Below are 18,362 nucleotides of genomic sequence, written 5' to 3'. Positions count from 1 at the left end.
GGTGCATGATTGGGGTCTTGTTTGCACATGTGTATGTATGGCTGTAAAGGAGGGCGGAGATACTCCACAGTGCAGCTCAGACACAGGCCTCATGAGATTCTGGGATACCAGGCTTCAAATTTCCACTAAGCCTTAGAAACCCAATGGGTGACCTTGGGCAAATCACACCCTCTGAGCCTAAGAGGAAGGCAGTGGCAAACCATCTCTGATCAAATCTTGCCATGAAAACCCTATGATAGGGACTTCATAAGTCAGAGTCGAACAACAATATTGGGTGCCCTTGTTTATAATCTCCTCATGCCTTGATGTGTAAGTCTAGGCAGAAAATTACGAACTTGGCATTCAAAAACGGTCTCATACATCCTCAGACTCAGTGGCCCAGGGTTGTCACCGAACCACATTGCTTCTGGAACAAATGAATATGAGGGAGGACATGCTCTTTCAAGATTACTCAGAGCTGTGGTGTCTGAGCTTGTAGAACAGGATCTCTATGAAGAGTGGGAAAGTGGCCATATGTGGTGAAAATTACACTCTCCATATGTGAGCTCACCCTTTGCTATAAAGAGGGCATTACACAAGTCAGAGTGGATGAACTGGGTTGCATTCAAGATCTCCACCCATTCACCCACACAGAAGTAATACTGAAGATTTCACGGTACACTTTAGTCCTTTACATCAATAGCTATGAACCAGGAAGTATTCTAATGAATTGACTAATTGACCACTATTAATATTATGTTGACGATTTGTACCTTTTGCATGTCTCTTCCCCCCGCCCCCCAGCCCCTTCCCACACTCTTTATTTATTTTCTACTTTCCCATAAAACATGGCACTTGGGGCAACTTAACAGCAATTATAATGAATAAGGGTAAAAACACATACAAAGAGTATATAAAAAGATCTTGTGGTACCTTTGAGACTAACTTAAAGAAAGAAGTTGGTAGCATGCGCTTTTATAGCTTTGAGCCTACTTCCTTAGATGCAGGAAGCAGTCTCAAGTCTATGAAAGCTCATGCTACCAAATTCTTTCTTTCGGTTAGTCTCAAAGGTGCTACGAGTTCCCTTTGCATACTAATTTTCCAAACTAACATGCCTATGTCTTTGAATTCTAAACACATACAAAGAGTTATTGGTAAAATGTTATTAAACTCTGTATAGAATTTTAAAAATGCATTTAAAACATACTCATTAATAGGACAGAACACTATTAAAAGCCATTTTTATCAAACAATGTTTTATTTGTATAAATATGTGTATAAATATCCATGTAAATATTTGCTAACAGGCCACAGTTTACGTACCTGCTGACATGGGCTGCAGTTCATGAAAACTTATGCTAAATAAAACGTGTTTGTTTTTAAGGTGCCAGTAGATTCTTCATTATTTTCACTGCAACAGGCTAGCATGGCTAATCTCAGTTGTAATGAAACACGGTGAAAGGTCTGACTTTTCTTCTGGTTCTATTCCCTTAATTGGAATTTTCAGCCATTTGGGAGATTGATTCTGTTTTAACTTCTTTTTCTTTTTAACAACTGAGTATGCTTCTCTGTAATGGGGCTAAGGTACTATGAACAACCTATACTATAATGTTCAGAAGAAGAAACAAGACTGATATGCATCTCTTATTATATATTGACAAAATGCCAGACTCATGACATGAGCTTATATAACATGTTAACACATCCTAAAGAGGCAGACATCTGTCACAATAGTCTTTTTGTACCTTGAAGACTAACTGATGTAGTCCATTACACAATGGATCTTGATAGATAAGCCCAAAGGAACACCCATGGTCTGAAAAGTCTCAGCCTCTGAATCACTGAGGCATCCTGAGCAAGAAGTTTCAAAGATGATTCAGTGTTAGCCACTGGAAAATGCAGTTAGGAGACCTAGGCTTCATGACAATGGATTAGAATATTTTAACTAGCTACACAGGTCCCCATGGTACATTTTAACAGCAAACAGCAGCTTGGCTGGTGGTTTTTAGTTGGAAAACATCATAAGAAAAAATGGGATATATGAACACCTACCTCTCAGTCAGCCTTGGAACAGAAAATGATACTTGGGACTTCCAGTCATGCAATTTCCACATCACAACTAAGGGGTTGTCTGCACAGGACAAATAAAATGTCCTCTTCCTGTCCTCATGACAAGCAGTCTGGATGACACAGGGACAAATCCCTGGATAAACCTCCTCTGAACAAATCTTGCCAACAAAGCCCACCTTAGGGTTACCATATCAGAATTGACTTGAAACCACTCAACACACACACACACACACACACACACACCAAACTCCAGATCTCAGGATTCCATAGGATGGAACCATGGCAGTTAAAATGGAGTCAAAGTGGCATTTAATTGTTAGTGCAAAGGAATATCCATGCTGACTCAGGGGTTCTGAAAGTTGTAGGCCAGAAACAGGTTTACCAAGCTCTGACCAAAAACATCTGGAATACCACAGGTTCCCCATCCTGGAACTATATACTGTGTACCTTTTACTCAAAACCTGAGAGATTAACTCAATCTCAAAGAATAAACTAGTCAATTGCTTAGACAGCCAAATTTCCAGAGACACAAGTCTCAGCTACATCATTGTTTTAGAGAAGGATAACCACTGTCTACACTTTTTAGAATGGGAATGCACAGCCAGTTAAACAGATTAGTCAGTGGGTGTTGGCAGTGGCATCCCTAGGGTTGGTGTCACCCGGTGTGGGAACTCATGGTGTCACTCCCCCATTGATCTCCTCCCATTTCCCACCAGACAGAATCCTTAGTAATATTTTTGCACTAAAGTTACTCATAAATCACAATTCCCATATACCACTGAATGTAATGTTAATAGTTGTAACATAAATAAGTAGCAAAATTTCTTCAAAAGGACCTTTCTTCTTCTTCCACTGAGCTTAACCTCACTCCCACCATCTCTTCAAGCATTTTAAAGAGATACAGGCAGATGCCACAATGTTTCTGCTAAAATACAGGTGTTTGAAGAGCAGTGGTGTCACCCTCCGCCCTTAGGGTGTCACCTGGTGTGGTCCACACACCTCGCACCCCCCTAGTGACACCACTGGATGTTGGACATCCTTTGCATTTCAGGACAGAACATGGTAAAATTACATTTCTGGACTACAGCTCCCAGAATCATCAAATCAGTATGGCACTACTCAAAACTAAACTCCTCCAAGCTCAAATCGACTTCAGTGGCTAGCTGCTCAGGACATAGACAAAACTGCAAAATGGAGGAGGCATTAAATTAAAATGAGATAATATTGGCGGTATCCAAACCGGCGCAAAGTGCTGGCCTGGATAAGTACTAGGGTTGCCTTGGGGCATCCTTTCCAGATGCCCCGCAACCCTAGTACATTGTAATGGCGGCACCCTTTCTACATGGGCGCTGCCATTATGACATCACGGCCATGCCGCAGCCAAATGGCGTGGGGGAGACGTGACATCCTGACACTGCTGCAGGGCTCTTGTGGCACCCTTTCAGCAGCACCAGAAGGAGCTCCGTTTCGAAGCTCCTTCAGCCACACGTATCGCTGGAGCAGCCATTAAACGGCCATGCCAGCGATACAAAGAAAAAGGGGCCGAGCAGCCCCTCTCTCCCTTTCCCCACCGCTGCCGGGGTGTCCTTGGGGCATGAAGCCCCAAGGACACCCCTTTCCAGGCTGCGGGGAAGCGGCAGTTTTCCGCTTCCCCAAGGCCAGGAAAAGCGGCGGATCAGGGCCTCTGGGGCTGCTGCTGTAGCAGCTGAGGCCCTGATCCGTCAGGGAAAGGGGCGGTTTGTATCCCTCCATTGTTCCACTCAGTGTTTGATGTTTTTAATTTTATATATTATGCTGCTCAGCAAATAAGACAGCCTTTTAATTTTCGAAAGGCAGCAAGAAACTAGTTTAGCCTTAATAAGCATTTGCCACCTTATTACCTGTCATGCCATGTACATGTGTAAGCATCTGATAAAATGGTGGCATGCAACATTCAATCCAGTGATGAAGATGTTCATTGAACACATACTGGGCTAGAGTACTGAAAGCTTATGCACACGAAACAGTTATGGCAATTTCATACCATTCTGTCATGGCTCCACTTTATGGAATCCTGGGATTCATAGTTTGGTGAGGTGCTTATTAGAATTCCCTGCCAGAAAGTTCTAGTGCACTCCCCTGAAAGGAACTGATTTTATGACTTTGCTGCTACCCTAGCTTCCTAGTGGGATGTGGCAAAGTTGTTTTTGTGGAATATTACTTCTGATCAGAGCTTGGAAAAAGTACTTTTTTATAGTACAATTTCCAAAAACTCTGTGTAACCACACTGGCTGGAGGGATTCCAGGAGCTGTAGTCTAAAAAATGTAACATTTTGAAGCTCTACGTCTGACTAGCTTAACAAGTACTTTAATGTTCCTTTTAATAAATGTCCATTTATATTTATCCAGGTTTTTTCCCCTTTCTCTTTCCAGCCCCAACAATGAAACATCATTGAGTTCCTTCCTTCACTACAAACAGATGCTAGACATTCTCTTAAACAGACTCATCATAATGCAAGTGGCAATTTCCAGAGCTAAAGTGTTAGCAACTCAGGAAGTCTATCTATTTTCCTTTTTTCATCTAACCTTCTCTTGCTCTGATGAAGTCATCTATAAATTATGCAGCATGATTTGGTGCTGAAGGGAAGCCAAAAATTCCTGTACTGCAGAAAGCACCATGAAACTGCTTATGAGATGAAATGAATTAGTCATAATGTACATTGCAGATAAACATGGTATATTTGCGTATGTATAACTGCCAACACAAACAGACAATTATCTGGTGTGAGAGGACTATATCCTTCCTCTTTATATATAACCCTAGCTATTTCGCAGCCAGAGTGCTACAGATTACCCTGACCTTTTGCAAACAATATATACAAAGTGGGATAGAGAATGATGGAGCTAGGTTTATTATATCTTTATTATATCTTTATGACATTTTGTTTCTTACATATTCTTTACAGTGGTGGTCTTACCATGAAATAAGAAGGATTTTTTTAGATACACTGAGAAAACTTGAGTTGGTTCCAGGGTGAAATAAAAGCTTTCAAAATATTTCTCCCTCCCCTCACCGCCCATGAAAAGGATGCAAGTAATTGCTCCAAGTAACAGATTTCACCAAATATATCTTAATTCTTTTACTTTCTCCATCATGAAAGGTCTGAGACCTAGATACTTTAAGGACTCACCTTCTACCACATTAACCTATTTAATAACCAAAGGAAAGTTAAGCAATGTCCACTCCAGCCTGGTCCTATGCATCTTCACTTTGAAAGTAAATTCCAGTTCACAGTCTCATTCTTTGCTTATAAGCAATTTTGTCCAAAATCCTACTTGGTACAGGAAATGTAGAGCTACAGCAATCATAACTGATGATTACTCAACCTCTGCTATGATGCTTTCAGAAAGGAGATAACAACATCACTCTAGGGGTGCATCTACACTGTAGAAATAATGCAGTTTGACACCATTTTAAGTACTGTTGCTCCATCCTGGGATTTGTAGTCTTACAAGGTCTCTGCCCAGGGCTGCATCTGCATTGCAGAAATAATGCAGTTTGACACTGCTTTAACTGCCATGGCTCCATGCTATGGAAGCATAGAGCTCTGTGTGACAGATAAGGCTAAATATTTCACAAAACTTCAGATCCCAGTATTCCATAGCATTGAGCCATGGCAGTTAAAGTGGTGTCAAAGTGAATTATTTCTGCAGTGCAGATGCAGCTAAAGAATGTTGGTGCCTCACAAAACTGCAGCATAGAGCCAGGTAGGATGGAGCCATGACAGTTAAAGTGGTTTCAAATGGCATTATTTCTATAGAGTAGATGCACCCTGAATCAGGAGCAGGCCTCCATATGTTGTTGACCTTCACCTCCCATTTATCCTAGCTAGCATAGGCAGCAAAGTCAGGAATAATGGGAGCTTTATTTAGCAATATTTAGAGTTCTCCATCCCTTGTTGTTGTGTGCCTTCAAGTTGTTCCTGACTTTTGATGATCCTAAGGTGAGCCTATCATAGGGTTTTCTTGGCAAGATTTGTTCAGAGGAGGTTTGCCATTGCCTTCCCCTGAGGCTGAGAGCATGTGACTGAGAGCATGCTTGCCCAAGGTCACCCGGTCCCCATCCCTGCTGTGTATAATTGGTTCCAATCTAATGACTACCAAGTAAATGCATGGAGGAATGAAGGTTTTAATGGTGATTGTTGCTTTTTAATGTTGATTTCAATGAGAGCATTAAGCACATACTAAATTAATGTTTAAAAACCATTTAAATCTGTGCAATTGTGCAAAAAACATGTGTATTCTTTTGACAGATTATGCCCATTATGAAGTGACTATAATATTTTCATTGTTTAGTAAGTGAGCTCTGAGCTCCCCATAAACATCTGTCTGGCTGCATTGCAAAACAGGATGTTAGACAAGGCAGGTCTTTGGTCTGGTCAAACCAGGCTTTTCACAGTTTGTTATACAGCTGAGAACAAGCTAGTTTCCCATTCTACCTGATTAACATTCCTATGTAACTTTGAGGTTTGCATAATTTTAGACCCACAAAACCCAAAGCAGTGAAACATTTTCTTCTCATACTTACCTTGTACCAGTAAGTGCCAACATAGCAACAGACGTCAAATGACTAAACAGATCATTTAAAATATTCTGTGTATTTAGCTACGCATGAAAAAATCATACGTTGTTCTTTCTGATTCAATGGCTGGCTGAATCACTTAGGAAAATAACATTCTCTTATCTGCTTTGTGCATGTATGCTGAGATTTCTATTTGTTTTTCCTGAGTTAAAATATATGCTTGGAGGAGGGGGTCATTTCCCTTATACACCCTTTGTCACCAAACACAATGGAAAGTAAGCAGGATTTCATGCGATCTGCATCATTAAAACAAGCTGCTTGCTATAATCCTACTGTGCAGAAGTATTGTTATTTACTTATATGTACTGAACAGACACCAATGGGGGGGCGGGGATCCTACATTCCCATTATGGGAGAATCATGGTGAGAATTAAGTTCACATAAAAAGAAGGTACTTGATGTAAGCAATAACTTAGTGAAGCTTTGGGTGATCTTATGTGAACAGACACTGGAAATCAAAATGCCAAAAAAGTAAGGAGGGGATGGAGAACTGCCTCAAACCATACAGGCATCACTTATAACACAATCATGACTCCTCTTTGTCATAGCAAGAAAGCTTTGTTCATGGGAAATCCATTTCTGAAAAGGGGACTGAAATGTCCCATGACAGATCCACCAATCCATCCCCCCCCCCCAAAAAAATGAAATAACCCAATAATTCAAAAACACAGATGCTCAAGCCCCATTCTAATGAATGGGGCTTGTCCCCGTGGCAGTACAGCAGCATGCAGGGTGCACGCCACTGGAGCGAGCGCTATTGTTTTCTTCTGGTGTGCGCCTCCCTTCCGCTGTGTGTTCCAGCATATGCTGGAAGCTGCATGAAATGGGCTCGTGTATAACGCGGGCGCACTATAATAACCAACACCTTGTATTGTGCCCGGAAGCTGATTGGTGGCTAGTGAAGATATTTTAGGATAGGTGTTATATGGTTTGACCTGGATTTCCCAGCAACCAACCTGGCTGCCATATTTTGAACTAATTGAAGCTTCCGAATTTGGCACAAGGGTAGCCCCATGTAGAGTACATTGCAGAAATTAAGATGAGAGGTTACCAGGGCGTGTACCACCATCTCTAGGTCACCTGGCTCCAGGTAGAGCCACAGCTCGCATATCAGCTGAAGCTGATAACAATTACAAATGTGTGCATCTAGCTTGAACACACATGGCTGCTCAACAGGATGCTTCCCAGTGCTTGTTATACTAGTAAAATTGCTTTGTTACAACTTATTCCATTATTTTAGAACATTATTTTATTACACTTTTGTTTCCAAAGAAATTAGGCAACTATGTTATTTGTTATTTTTCCGTCTCCAACCCCCCCCCCCCAAAAAAAAAAACACCCTTGTTTTCTCTGGCTTTTAAATGAAAGGTTTTTATGATACACATTGCTTGCATTTGGGCTTGTTTTAATTTGTTTAAAACTGATTTATGACTTTTCAAACTAGTTATATTGATACTGACTTCCAAGAAGGTGCCCTGAGAATGCAGTCTTGAAAGGCAGCTAAGGAATGTGTTAAATAAAATAAAATAAAAAGTATGTACTTTTTATGACTTCGACATCACATTTTTAATTTATTTTCTCTGCAAACCCTTTCCTCTTTTTCAAATATTTCTGCATCCTGCTGGCCTATGGCTGTCACACTTGAAGTTTCCCTTCAGGAAGCATAGTAAATGAATGCATTTCCTGCCTTAGGTTTCAATTTGTTTGACATAGTCTTTTCTCACCACTTTGCTACCTTGCCTGTCAGAAAATTTAGGTGAAATGATGGCATTAGAAGAAACACAGTTGTGTGCAAAACCCCAATAAAACCCGTGCCCATGCTACGAACTTGGAAGCACCAAGGCCAGGGAGTATTCATTATGGCTTTGGACTACTCTCTTGCTGGAGCAAGAAAGTAGCTATACCATTGATTTCCAAACTCTGGTCCTCCAGGTGTTTTTGGACTTCAGCTCCCAGAAGCCTCAACCATTTTGGCCAATGGTTTGGGATTCTGGGAGTTGAAGTCTAAAACATCTGGAGAACCAAAGTTTGGGAACCACTAAACTATACTGTTCTTGCAGCCCCTCTCACTCAGTCCATGAACTTAGGCAAAATCTACATGTGATTTACAAGCTATGGACAAATGAGAGAAGTTGACCTTTTGGACTATAACTCCCTGCAAGACCCTGGCTGTCACTTTTGCTTCTGCTGAGGACAGAAAGGAGTGCCCCATCATGCGATCAACCAGGAGAGGGTAATTCTACTGAATAGGTGACCCATTCAGACCTCAGCAGGAGTGCCAGCATGCTGGGCGGGCTTTACACAGAGCTCCTGCCCATGAGAAAGTGACAGTGATGGCTCAAAAAAGAGGCCATTACTGCCACTTCCTATGGTGCTCAGTGCAGGAAAGGTGGATGACACAGCTCTTGGCATTTGGACACTGGATCAGACCTGATCCAGCTGTCCACATGCAAAACAAAGCTAAGATCACTCTGGGGGTCCTGGGAAACATCTGAGTTTTCCCCTACTTTGCTTAGTTTGGGAGAATGTCAGGCTACAGGTCAAAAAATGCAATATCTCCCAATTCCACTTTAACTGCCATGACCGCATCTTATGGAATCCTAAGATTTGTAGCATGGCGAGACACTAAAGCTCTGTGGCTGAAAATTCTAAATACTCCTCCTCAAACTGCAAATCTCAGTTTGGCCGTTAAAGTGAAATCATAGTGCTACAATTGTGTAGCACGAAAAGACCTGATCAACTTTTGCATGTGAAAATGGCAGTGCCTTTTTGTTCTTTTTCTCAGGTAGCAAAATGTATTGGACAAGCCTGGCACAGACTGTGTAGTACTGTCTTAACCATGACACAGTTTCTGAATTTGTACCTGATGACCTCAGATGTAGGTATCTATTTCAGGCCTATTTTGAAAAAAAGAAACTGGATAGCTTTAGCTGTCCTTCACTGTGTTGTACCATAGTTTGTTATATGGAAAATTATTATTCTGTTGGCCACTAAGATTTTAGTTTATTAATTTTGTAATTAGTATATTTTATTTATTTTTGTAAACCATGCTGTTTCTCAATTTTTGGATCAAAGCAGGAGATAAATGAATTAATAATTTCTGTTGCATGCCCTGTTGATGAAAAACCAATATCTTTCAAATGGCTAGTCCAAGTTAGACTTGCGACATGATAAGCCAGCCCATATAAATTCCATGTTCTAGTTGGGACTAGAAATTGAATTTAGGTCACTAGGCATTTATGGCATTTAAAATATCTGGCTAATTGGAGATTGGAAAAGTTACTGTTTCAACTAGAACTGCCAGAATTTCCCTAACTAATCCATTAAAAAAGCTTTCCCAAACTCTGGGATAACTTGTTGACTTATGCTGAATGCATTGCAGAAAAAAAGCTGTTTATGCTAATCCAATCATATTGTCACCTATTTATGGCAGCATAAGTATGCTGTCTATCTGACGATGGTAAGTGGTGATGGATGGCAGGAAACTGGAAACCCATAAATAATGATATAGTAGAAGCTCAGAGATGCAAAGTGACCAGTCAGACAAAAGCTGCCACCATAACCTCATTTCCTTAAATGACTGAGAGTAATTCAAAGTATGCAGAGTATAGACATTTCCACTGGGGAGGGAGGACAAAGTACCGGGAGTTATCTGGCTAGAAAAATATGAAAGAGGCAACAAGATGTTTGAAGTTAATAAGCATGCATTAAAATAATCAACAGATGAACATCATGTTAATATTTCACATTTTGTATGGGTTTCTCAACAGGTTACTTCTCCCATGTGCTGATGATCAAAAACGATACAATTTGCCATTCAACATTCAGCTTTGCATGTATCATATATTTACCACAAACACTTCAGAGCAGACTGTGGTGATGTAGAGTGGTTGACGGAAATGTCAGAGTTTAGCAAATAGCAAAAGCCAAAAAAATGTATGAAGGCACATGACACAATTTTAATGACAAAGCTCTGCCTATGTTGCATTCAAGCACACTGAATGAACTATATGTGCACTGTGTAAGGGCAACCCAGTTCCCACTTTCCCCATAAAGCAGTGATGGGAATCATGTAACCATGGGCCATATGTGGCTTCCAAGCCCCTTTGCAGCCCCCAGTGTCCCCCAGGCCGTGTCTGCACAGGCCAAATACAACAGCCTTGCCTCATTCCCTTAGTAGGGAGATCTTACAACACACAGCCCAAAGTCCAGTTCAGGTGTGAGCAGAGCAGACAACAGGCAGCTCACTTAGCTCTGGTACTGGATTTTACCCCCTTACCCTGGATTTTAAAAACTCACCAGTTGTGCCAGATCTTCTGGGAAGATCTGGAGCCCTCCATTCTGATGTCAAGCAGCTGTTTGAAACGTGTCCCGCTGAGCCGCACAGTGCATGTGTCCCTCCACCAGTCACTCACCCTGAGGTTGGAGCAAGGCATCCTGCCATGTAAGCGTCATTGAGTGCCTTGTTTTTGTTGCAAGATTTTTGCATTCTTTTTCCAGCTCCTTAGATAGATAGGGATTTTCTTCATACAAACTCTTCTCTCTCTCTCTCTCTCTCTCTCTCTCTCTAGTCCCTTTGGGACTAACCAATTTTCTCTCTCAAAATTTTTGAACTGAACTGTTGGTTTTCTTCCTCTCTCAACTTTCTTTGGAAACATGGTGAGATAAATAATTTTAAACTAAATTATTCACTAGTTAAATTAAGATATAGCTTCTATGTAAATATAGATTAAAGCCATTAGTAAACTTTTGTTTGAACTTCAAGATACTTGTGTTGTTTTTCAATCAGTCTCTGTTCTTAGGGAAGTATAGTTAAACAAGAGCACATTTCTACTACTCTGCTAATTTAAAGCTAGACCCTAACAGGCTTGGCTTTGACATTATTGAGATTTAATATTTTTGTTTCTTTACTAAAGGCTGAAGCCTTTGGAAAATTAAATTAAATCACATTTCTGACCTCAGAGCAAAGTGACCGGGGTAGCCATGGATGCACTGGGTGGCTCAATGGTATGCGCTTGCAGTCAGCCGCCTGGTGTCAGAACGAATGGCTTTACAATGGAGGAGGGCTGGAGCTGCTCTGGACCCTGGATACTCTGGGCTGCCCCATGCTGGTGCAGACAAGGCTCCTGTCTCCCACACTGTCTTCCAAACAAATCCACATATCGGTTGGTCGCTTTTTAGGGGCTACAGTTTTCTGTCAAGTTTCAAATTTGTGCTCCCTGCCTTATCCCCAGTGCCATCATTAAAGGAGAGGGGTGCAAACCACATCAGGCAACACTCTAAGGGGGTGGGGGTGACACCACTGCTTCTCAAATATCTGTGTTTTGTCAGAAACAGGCTGTGGCATTTGCCTGTTTCTGTTTAAAATGCTGTAACAGGTGGGGTGAGTAAGATGAGACTCAATGAGAGGAGAAAGGAGAGGCTGCAGATTTTTTTAAAAAAAATTAAAAATATTCTTTTAAAATATTCTTTAAAAAATCACATTTTACCCAGTTTTCACTTTAAGCACACAGAACTATGCATATGTAAATACATTTAGGTTGTGCTTATGGTACTGCAACTTAAAGGTATGATTTTAATTTTGCTAGTTGTTTATGTCACAACTATTACCATGAGATTCAAATATATTTAGGAATTATGATTTATGAGTGATATTAGTACAAAAAACATGACTAAGGATTCTGTATGGTGTGGTATGGGAGGTAGTCAATGGGATGGGGGGGTGACATCATGAGTTACCAGAATGGGTGACACCAACCCTAGTTAGGCCACTGCTTATCCTTATATTGCCTCTTTGTCTTCCTTCTCTTCTCCCTGCTTATTTTTGTAGGCACTCTCTCCCAGTGGCCCTGGAAGAAAGAAGGATAAGGAAGACAGTGATGGTGGTCACAGCCATACTTGTTTCCCTTGTGCTTGGAACATTTTTTTACAGCAGTTCATTACTACTCATTGCTTTTTAATTTATATCGTATTTCATTTTATTTAGAAAAATTACACATTGATATTATTTGTTCTATACTATTTAAAGACTGACTTGCACAACTGCCATTATTAACATGTTACACCCGAGTTACTTTAGAATTAATTTTAAATACACTTGAAATTACAAAAATGGAAAAACCCACCACAAACAACAACAATGACATTACTGTTATGTTACTTTTTAAAAAAAAAATAGAAATGATGGCAATGTCATTACCTTACAAAATAAGATGTTACAGGTGGCATCACTATTTGTAATGCATTGCTTCCAAGCTCTGTGCAGGCCTGTGTAAGACCCTTATCAAGGAAATATATATGTGTTTTCTAAGAAATCAGTTTTCCTGTTAGTCTGTTGCAGCATTAAAAATGAGAAAAGGAAGGGGCAAGAATTTAGAAGCACCTTTAAACTGACCTATTTCAGGATGAGTTTTCATGGATATCTGTCCCCTTCTTCAGATGCCCTGATAGAGTGATACTAAAGCTAATATTTTTCATGTGTAGTTATTTAGTTGCAGGAGTGGGATAGAATAGAGAAAGATTCTAACTGTGATTCAAGACATAAATTTTCAAATATATAATTTATATATTTGAAGTGATACAAGTCTGTCAAGAGCCTAGTAGTAATTCTATAAAGTAGTCAATCAGTATCACGTATGAAAACAATACATCTCTTTACAAAAAGACCTCCTTGAGGTCAAAACCTTCGCTGAGGAGTTTCTATTTGGTATGTCTGCAGTTCTGATGACCTGTGTATTAAGATAGTAAGTGTCCATACCTCTGCTAATGGATGGGAATTTGTGAATATATTCCAGTTCAGCAGTTTTTCTTTCCTGTATTCCTTTTTTTAAAAAATTGTTTGAACCCTTTGAAAATACCATTTTTATGTGCAGCAAAGTAGAAATGCTCTGCAACATGGTTTTTTGGTATTGCCATTTCTGATGTATATATTCTTATTAATAAATCAGTTAAGTTATCACTTGTAATGGTCAAAGCATAATTAACCTCACATGGCAAGTCTGGCCTCAGAATCTGCCTGAATGGGAGAATGACCAGGAGGTTTTCACAAGCTCTATAGAATAAAAGCAAGAAATCACCCCAGTTAAGAGTCTCACCTTTCCAATCCTATTTCTCAGGATTGTTCACAATAGTAAGCAAACACATAAAGTAAATATACAACATCCTGATGTCACAGCAAAGAAAAAAACCTGAAAAGCCATGTGCATTCAAAGTTGATTGAGAAGATGATAGATTTCACTAGGACCACTTACAAATAAATCAGTTTGAGATCTGAATCGATGGATCAATTCAACAGCAGAGCGTGGTTCACACTGCATTTGCCCCAAGCATATTTTCTTGTAAAATAACCCATTTCTCATTCACATTGACCAATGATTCAATTCCAAAGGGACCCTCTTCAGTGGAGGATCATCTGATCATGTCATTAAAAAAATCAGTTTCAATCCACATCTTGCTCACACTTGTGCTGAATTGATTTATTGCAAAAAACATGGAAAAAATGAGTGTCAAAAAGAAGCACATTAAGTGGGTCCAGCTCATTGCCCTCCTTTCCAAACCACTTCAGCAATTTGGCTCAAGTGTGAACAAGGGTCATTTAAACCACTTCAAACCAGTTCGCAAACTGGTTTAAAACGTAGTGGGAATGAGGCCTAGATTTCATATTCTGCTATAATGCACATTTGTGGATAATGCTAAATCACATTTCAGCAGAGGGGTAAGCAACTCCAGAGAATTTGTGGCCATTTTCCCTCCTTCCTGCCTCTTAACAAACCACATCTATTCATTTTCAAAGGGGGAAATAACTAGAAGGTCATCTGCAATTCCTTTTTTTGAAAAGGCAATTGAAGGCCAAAACAAACCAGTGATAGTCCTTAAATGAACAACTGTGCATCCCAAATACTTCTGGGGACAGGATTGGCTACTTTTATGCTGAATATCTTTCTCAGTATGGGAGTACTGGCTAAGTCTTGGGGGTACACATGACCCATTGACTACAATTTGTCCATCCTTGGTGTTATTATGTGAAGGTGCTTAGCTTTCTTCTGGGCTCATAGTCTGATTGTTTCTGTTATGGAGGAAGACATGATCAGATAAGAAAGGGCTAGCGTCTGGGATACATTATCTCCCATTATGAGCCTCCCTGAGTTTTACATGCCTTACCTCTGTTGGTCCCATCACCATCACAGTCATGTTTGGTGAGGACAAAGGAGAGAGCCTTTTGGGGGGTTGCTTCCAGGCTGTGAAATATCCTCCCATGGGACACTAGATGGGCATCTACTTTTAATGAGATAGTCCTTTGACTGCTAACTGATTGTTAAAGAAGGGTCTTTTAAACAGAGTGCTTTACATTTAGAGCTAACATGTTGTAGTGGTTTGAACACTGGACTATGACTCTCAAGACCAGGGTTTGATTCCCTACTTGACCATAAAACCCACTGGAGGAGTCACACACTCTCAACCCCAGAAAACTCCATAATAGTGCCACCTGAGGGTCGCCATAAGTGGGAAATGACTTGAAGGTGCACAAGAACAGCAACAACTTTTATTTTCACTATGTTTTAAATTTTTAAAAAGTGTATTATGTTAGTGTTTTAATAAGATTTGCTTTTTAAAAATGTTCAATTAAACTTTATAATACAAAAAACTTTTTTTAAAAAAAGAGCAAATCTTATTTTAAAATTTCTAAGCCAAAATTTGTTCCAACCTATATTGTCCTCTTGGGTACTGCTAAATCAGAAGAAAGGTGGAAAATAAATTGAACCAATTAATAAAAAAGACCCAAAAAACATTCCACACCTGCAAAATTCCATAAAAGAGGCAGAGCAGGTACAAAATAAAAGCCTTGCCTGAAAACACCTGAGGTTGTCTTAGTGCAGCAGTTTCACAACTGCACAACTTTGCACATGTTTCTCCTCCTGAGGATTATTATAATAAAGCTATTTTTCTTCTCAGGTACTATTTTAAAAAAATAATGGTCCGGCCAAGCCAGATTTTTGTCCATTTGTGTGATACCACTGATAGGATTAATGTTACCATGTTATGCTTACTTTTCGGGAAATAAGAACTAGTGGGATTTACTCCCATGCAAACATGGATGAGATCAAACTGCACACTATGTCCTCAGCATGTGTTGGCAAAGTTTTTTAAAAGGGGGGAATAATGAAAGAGGACTTTATGCAGCAAGGGAGGGAAGGAGAAATTACAAGTGCATGATGCCCCTAGTACAGTGTTTGCAGAGGTCAGGACAAACTATCCAACTTTGCTATCTGAGTAAGCAAAGGCTCCTGTTCCAGTATCTTCGATCAGCTGGAAAGACTTGGCAACTTTTCCAAATAAAAAAATTGCACTTTAAGATCCTATTACTGAGTCCTCTCTCCAGTAGAGATTCTGGCGAGCAGTCACAGCACACCTGTCCAATTTCCTTGCAGCCTCAGTGCTAACAGATTTTGTAGCAGCAGGAAGAAGCAGGCTGCTTCATCTTGACATGGTTGTCAGACTCAATTCCAGCTATTACTTAGCTTGACAACTGGTTGACGTAAATTCACAGTCCTATAAAAAGTGATCTACACAGCTGAAAAAATGAGGTAATAGAATCCTGAGGTGGTACAGCAACACATCCGGTAACCAATTTTCTGTGCTTCGGACCTTCCTCAGGCCACACTCACTAACAAAAATGCCCTGCCTAGAACACCTGGATATAGCTTGAAGTCACCTACTGGTTTTGGGGGAAAAAACTTTTTTGCCACCTGAAACCTATTCAAAAGTTGGATTTCATCTCATGGACACTTTGGGTGTATCCACGCTACAGATATAAAGCAGTTTGACACGACTTTAACTGCCATGACTCCCGGGATTTGTAGTTTGTTGAAGCACCAGAGCTCTATGACAGACCAGGATGAATATCTCACCGAACTACAAATCTCAGAATTCCGCATGAGAAGCCATGACAGCTAAAGTAGTGTCGAATTGCTTTATTTCTGCAGTGTGGATACACCCTTCTAGGAAAGGCAATGTAGACATGGTACTGATGGTGCTAAAGCGCCATTCTGGTGCCGTATTAGGGTTAAGGGACCATGCAGCAACCACAGCAACCTAACCCTAGTAAGGCACAGTGCCATAACAGTGACGGTGCCCTGTATTCAGGGGTGCCGCCATTGTTATGTAAGCGCTGCGTAGCATCTGCACGTTGCTGTGCGGCGCTTACATAACAAGTGCACAAGTGGCGCACTTGTTACGCTGACTCTGCGGCTTTAAAAGAATCTGCTTTTTGCGGGTTCTTTTTTCTGCGGTGGGAAGCCGTGCGGTTTGGCGGCTATGGCTTCCCTCCAGAGGAAAAAAGGCTGCCACTAGCCCCAACAACAAGGAAGGTATGTACCGGGCTGTACTCTCCTTACTTATGTAATTATTATTTTTGCAGGCTAGAAAAAGGGCCATCTGTAGAGATGGAGAATCACATAAACAGCCTTAGGAACCACACATGGCTCCAGGACTACACTTTGCTCACCTATGTAATAGACTGTGTCACTTCAGGCAGTAAAGGGAGAAAGGACAATACCCACCTCTAGATGTTTTGGCTTCCAAATCTCAGAATCCTTGACTATTATTTGACCATGCTTGCTAAATTATTATTTTTATTATTAGTCTCCTGGATACTAAAGTCAAAAACACTCCAGCATGTTTCTTCCAAGGATTTTTTTAGTGTCAGCATTGGGATCATGCAGCTCTGTAATGCAGCAAGCATAGCCAGTGGTAAGGAATGCTTGGAGCTGCATTCTCTCAACATTGAGAAGGCCACACAACTCTTTCTTCTCTTGCAAGGAAAGGCAAGGCTAGTAACAATCAAGTTTGAGTTATATCATTTGTTTCAAACTGAGTCCAAAATGCAAAAGTAAGGTCCTCTTCTGTGCTGTGTAACATCAGCTTGCTTCTTGAGACAAGCAAAAGGAATAAACATATATTAGGAAAAGGAGAGCCCTACCACATATGAGGGGTCTTCTTTGCCACTCTACTCAGAGAAGGAATTGGTTCCTTTTTTGATAAGAGTTAAAGTACAGTACTTACATTGACCCATGGATAAGTCGCCCCAGATTTTGGGGGTCAATTTTTTTACTAAAATGTCTAGACTTGTGCATGACTATATACAGTACTTTTGCACTTTGAACTAAATGTGCAACTGTTGAGGACAAAGGTGGGGGGTAGGAGGAAGAGGAAAAAATTGAAGCATTGTTGTAGCCTCACAGTGGGAGTGGGATGGAAATGTCATCCATCCATGCCCAGTCACCAACAGAACAGATCTTCTCCTGGTATAGCTGATGCCTGGTAGGCTTGGGAGGGATTTACAAGTTCAGTAATAGTGCCATGATCATGATTCCATAGAGATAGTGAATCAGAGGCACTGCAATACAGAATGGCAACCAATTTTTTAAAATAAGTTTGTTGGTTTAAAGCTGAATAAAAGAGTGGCAAGAAAAGGAGCATTAAATGAATATTGGAGACCGACACACAGTTGGCATTACAATTGTAAAGGGCTTACTTCTGTTCACACCCTCAACTGAAGGAACCAACCAATGAATGACACTGCTGTTGGACACAGCTGCCGTTCTAATGTTTTCACCAATGCTTTGACAACATTTGCTCAGCTAAGGCATAGAGAGGGGATTAGACAGGCTCATTTGCAGTTCTGAGACAGGGT

Source organism: Sceloporus occidentalis, unplaced genomic scaffold (genome assembly GCF_023333645.1).
Source record: "Sceloporus occidentalis isolate IW3139 unplaced genomic scaffold, rSceOcc1.0.p SCAF_2, whole genome shotgun sequence".
In the NCBI taxonomy this organism is placed as follows: domain Eukaryota; kingdom Metazoa; phylum Chordata; class Lepidosauria; order Squamata; family Phrynosomatidae; genus Sceloporus; species Sceloporus occidentalis.
The sequence above is the reverse complement of the archived record's forward strand: the minus strand, read 5'-3'. Positions refer to the sequence as shown.